The sequence below is a fragment of the Camellia sinensis genome, chromosome 7 (genome assembly GCF_055761805.1).
Source record: "Camellia sinensis isolate YWXY chromosome 7, ASM5576180v1, whole genome shotgun sequence".
NCBI lineage: Eukaryota > Viridiplantae > Streptophyta > Magnoliopsida > Ericales > Theaceae > Camellia > Camellia sinensis.
Window position 1 is genome coordinate 45168424 of NC_138967.1, and position 5437 is coordinate 45173860.

General features: G+C 36.1%; 1 long non-coding RNA gene across 1 annotated transcript; it reads right to left on the reverse strand.

Moving 5' to 3' along the window:
* Positions 1-868: 868 nt before the first annotated feature.
* Positions 869-4580, reverse strand: LOC145795070 (uncharacterized). Its single transcript, XR_014335251.1, has 3 exons — positions 4105-4580; positions 1229-1300; positions 869-1124 (listed from the first exon to the last, which is right to left on the reverse strand). It is a non-coding gene; the product is annotated as an uncharacterized LOC145795070 (long non-coding RNA).
* Between the last annotated feature and the right edge of the window lie 857 nt (positions 4581-5437).

Sequence of the window (5437 nt, forward strand, 5' to 3'; positions counted from 1 at the left end):
CCAACCTCTATGTGCCTCTTCCAACCCCATCTTCACCACGGAATTGTCTTTCTGATGAGCCACTCCGGATTCCACCAAAGCTTCAGGCTCGAATTCTTCAGAATCCACAACTGAAGAATAACTCTCTCTTTTGTGTATAACAAACAAACCTTTGATGTACTCTCTTTAGATCATGAGTTGAATACTCAATAAAAACATCAAAGAAAACTCCCAAAGTATCTCCAGATATAAACCCTAGAAACCAAAAAGAAGATCTGGAGAAGTTATTTTAAAAATCTGACCTAACACGCGAATTTATAGAATCTGTCCCGCGATCTCCGCTCGAGCTCAACACAGCCCGCTCGAGCGGACTGACCAAAAACTGCGTGCGAACAAACTGAGATGCGCTCGAGCGTAGGAGAATCCGCTCGAGCGTAAAATCACACATTCCAGTATTTTTACAGACGACTGCAGAGATGCTGAGAGCTTCCAATCCACGCTCGAGCGCCCGATGTCCCGCTCGAGCGGACAGGCCAAAACTGGAAAATCTGGAAAAATAAAACATGATCGAATGGCAACTTTGAATGCATTTTTGCATTTTGCTTCGGGGGCGCTGCCCCTCAACCCCGCCGTGGCGCTGCCCCGGACCCGCCAAGGGGCGCTGCCCCCTGGACCCCCGCGAGCTGACCGGGCAGCTCGATCCCCGTCATAATCAGCGAAGTGGCAATCTTGAAAGCTTTATCATCACAAAATTCTCTGAAATGCTTGATTCGGGTTGGATTCGCATCTAACAACTCATAGCCTCACTGAAATAAAAATGCGAATAAAATTACAACTCAAAGGAGTTTTGTCAAACGGGATTGCCAAGAAATACAACCTAACATTTTGGTTGTCCATATAGTCATTCCATAGATCAGGCTTCGGGAGTCGTATGAAAAAACAGGGAAGGAAACACCTCTTTGTGTCAGCTAGGCTTTCCTACCAACCCACCACCACCACAACCCCACCCCCAAGAGAGAGAGAGGTTTGACAAATTGAGCATGTTACTAGAAGGAGGGGAAAAAGTTTTGGCACAATCTCACACAGTCCTTTTGAACATTAAAAATAGTTATCAGTCATGAACATGCTCCAAAAATATGAAAGACCTGAAATTATGCCAAAGCATGAATTACTGTGTTGGAAAATAGAATAAACTAAACACACACCAGAAGCAATACATTGCGAGTGGAATCTTCTGTAGTAACATTACCAAATATTGTGGTTAAGCCTAAAACCTCCAACTGTGGACTTTGGAATGCCATAAAGATTGCCATGCTATCATCTGTAAATCAATGAAAACACCAGTCACACCTCACAAATGACACTTGACAGTGTCACCATTGCACTCAATATATATATTTATTCACTTCTAAGTTGTATCCATATGAAGTAGGCCTTATTTCATTTTCCCGACTCAACTCTGCACTGTAAGTGTAGTGTTTTTCTGCGATCAATCTATACAATTAAAATCAATTAAAGTTTCACTTCTTTCTTGAGAACTGAGATTAAAACTAGAAACTCTCAACCGAAACTCAAAAAAGTAAAAAGAAAAAAAAAGAGTTGAAAGGTAGTAAAATTATGAACACATGAGAAATGAGAAGAAAGAAGAGCGAAGAATTGAGGAAATGTAGAGAGGACATAATCGAATCAAAAGAATACAGACTTACGAATACCTGGATCAATGCATTGCACTGTTTACGAATGCCTATGAGAATTGCACTGTATAGAGCTGAATAAACTTAGAAAATTAATAAATTTACTCATCCATAACTGGTAAAAAAGGTTATCCCTAATCAAAGCATGGGAAGAAAGTGAGAAGTCAAAAGCAGAGAACAACTAAGATTTTTTTAAAATATATGATGTTATGAGAAGTTTTCTCGGCAACCAAACAAAGGATCGAAAGCACAATCTAGAGTTCTGAGATTGTAGAGCTCTGAGATTGTAAAACAAAGGACTGAAAGCGCTAACCTCTGATTGAAGAAGACGAAGAGTTCCAAATCGAACTTCGAAATCACGGAGCTAAAGCAAATTTTGAAGGATTTGATTGGTTTTTCTGAGATTGTAGACGATGGTGCTCAAAATCGAACTTCGAAATTGCAATCACTCTGAGAAACTACGAGATTGAAGCCATACGGCTACAAATAGGTTGGGTCTGAGAAACTTCAAAATCTCAATCGCTCTGAAGAAGAATCGAGAGAGAGCAAGAGAGTGAGAGATTTGAGTGAGTGATAGCTTCGAACTTGACGGCGATGGGTTTTCAAAATAAAGGTGTGGAGAGACAAAATAGGGTTTGTCATTTGGAGGCGCTTCCAAGCGTCTTCTATTCATAAAACGGGGCCGTTTTGATTAACAACAAAAGCGACGTTTAAAAAATGCCGTTAATTATTCAAAAAAGTGACGTTTCATAAAACGTCGTCAATTAAACGCCGTAAAATCTCCAATTTCCTGTAGTGATGGATAAAAGCATAATTGAGGAAATAATGTCTTTCGGACACAAGAAATCCAAATAATCAAAATGATTGTTACATAGCTACCCCTTTGAGCACTCCTTGGGTCATATTAAGACGAGCATCTGCAATTATTGGGAACAATTTATCTAGAGTCAAAACTACTTAAATTTAAATAGCAGTATTAGATATAGGGAAATGTATAGGAAGATAGAAAAACACACTTTAGTAGTTTCCAACCTAACAGCCAAAAGGTTATTGTTGCATGTGATTGGAGAAGTTCTAACCTTACAATTTAGAAGATAGTCAGTAGTAGGATCTTGGGATTGTATCACCAAGCATGTTTTAAGCCCAGCCATTGCATGATGCTGATCAACAAAAATTGATTAGTTAAATTTTGAGAAAATTTTAGAATAAACCCAATTGAATTATATACAAAGTGAAGGAAGATTCCCAAAACATAATAACCAAATTCATTATAACAGAGTGAACAAAATATATCATCTAAATCTACATGACAGACTGACACTACCTACATGTTCCCCCCTTCTCTCTCTCTCTCTCTCTCTCTCTCTCTCTCTCTCTCTCTCTCTGAAAAAGAAAACAAAATATAACAAATAATTCCAATTAAGAAATAAGCACTAATGGTGTTGAAGAGTTTTCTTAAAGGTCATATGCTTTGAGGAAGAAAGTTTAGCATCATTCTCCCTGCATGTTTCTTGTGTTTATTTAGCTAGGTATGATATGCAAAGACTACAAGTTAAGGCCTTTTTAATTGTAGAATCTAAAATATTGGTGTCTATTATGTCATAAATAAAAGTCCTTTTTTTTTTTTAACAAATTAAATGAAAGAAAGACAGCAATACATGAGAGTTCATAACACTTTCACACCAATTCACATTGACATTTTCCTCTAACCAAGCTATGTTCACACTCTGTGTGAATCCTTTTGACAGAATCTTATTCTTCCTCTTCAAGCCCCCAGTAAATATATATATGTGTGTGTGTGTGTGTGTGTGTGTGTGTGTGAATAACAGGGAGAGAGTAGCCTTGAAAAAGTTTTCCTTCACATTATTTTCCCAAGAAAATAGAGAAGAATTTTCTTCTCTCTTTCTTACTCTCTTTCTTAAACTGAGCTTCTTCAAGAGTCCAACTCACCAACAACAATGGAAGTTAAAGACATCAAAATGGGAAAGGGATATAGGCTGTTAATTCAAGTGTATTTCAAAATCATTAATATGTTCACAGGTAACTCAGGATTAAGCTGGAAATCAAGATTTCAAGTTTGAATAACTCAAATTACAAAACTGATTCAACACTATTGACTACCAACTATAACTAGATTAGTGGATCATTCAACATTAGCAAATTCATGATAAACCAAGTCAACTAGCAACATCAAGAACATCAAAACATTTCACACAAACAAAACATCAATCACTGAAACAGAGCAATATTATCGAATTACAGAATCAAAACTTGGCAACAACCAAATCAATAAAACAGAAGAGGCTTATAGTATATATATATATATATATATAACAAAACAAAATCACTAAATTAGATTTACGATAGTCATATATGTATATAGAAAGAAAGAGAGAGAGAGAGAGAGAGAGAGAGAGAGAGAGATCTGAACCTTTGTGCCTTCTCTCAATGCCTTGATGTCTGCATATGCAATGCCTTGATCTGCACAAATGAAAATCAACAACCAAATCAAAAGAGAGACCTTCGAAATCGAGGGACAGAGCGAGCTTTGAAATCAAAATCGAAATCGCCGAGATGTCATTCTCGGATAAATCACGGAGCTGAAGTAGATTTTGAAGGATTTGATTGGTTTTTTTGAGATTGTAGACGGCAGTGCTCAAAATTGAACTTCAAAATCGCAATCGCTCTGAGAAACTACGAGATTGAAACCATACAGATGCAGATAGGTTGACTCTGAGAAATTTCAAAATTGCAATCGCTCTGAAGAAGAATCGAGAGAGAGTAAGAGAGTGAGAGATTCGAGTGAGTGATGGATTCGAACTAGATAGTGGTGGGTTTTAAAAATAAATGTTTGGAGAGACAAAATAGGGTTTGTAGGGAGACAGGATTTGGAGCCGTTTCAAAGAATCTTCTATTTAGAAAACGGAGTCGTTTTGATTCATATCAAATGCAACGTTTAAAAAATGCTGTTAATTATTAAAAAAAGTGATGTTTAATAAAATGTCGTTAATTAAACGCCGTTAAATCATTAATTTCCTGTAGTGTATTGGTTTAATGGTTTCTATCATTTATACTTGTTATCAATGCATAGTTGATAAATAAGATAGTAAATGACTATTATAAGAAAATATATTCACCATAGCATTTAATTGTAAAATTTTAGAGAACCATGACATAAATCATTAAATTTTGACAGCAACTCTAATACAAAGTGATTTTTACTAAAATTTTGAAATGTCAAACTAATTTTGAGGAACATTAAGCAATGAACAAACTTCGAACTGAACTTGCAATATATAATAAAAGGAAAATGTTTGAGTGTCACAATTTTTGTGGTCATAATAGTTTAAAATTGTCAAAACGACGTCGTTTTTTGTACAAAACATGCCAAAACAATGTCATTTTGACAATTTTGAACCATTGTAATTATAAAAATTATGATCTTCTAGTATTGTTGATAATAAAATGATCATCCCAAACTTGGCCCCATATCGGGCCTAAAAGAATCACTAGCAGCTTTGCTAAAAGCTCATGTTGACTACTTTAGAGAGCATCAAAGCAACAAAAGCAGCTCCAACAGCCTCGGTAGAGGCGTACTACTTTGACAAATGTTACAGTAACTCGCTGAAGTTGACGAGTTACTGTACACGGCCTAATTCATTTTTATTAATTTCAACTCTCTCTCTTTCATGTTTTGTTCTGTACTTATAGCATTTAAATAAATAAAAAGAATAATATTGTAAAAGTTTAGGGTTAAAGTAGAG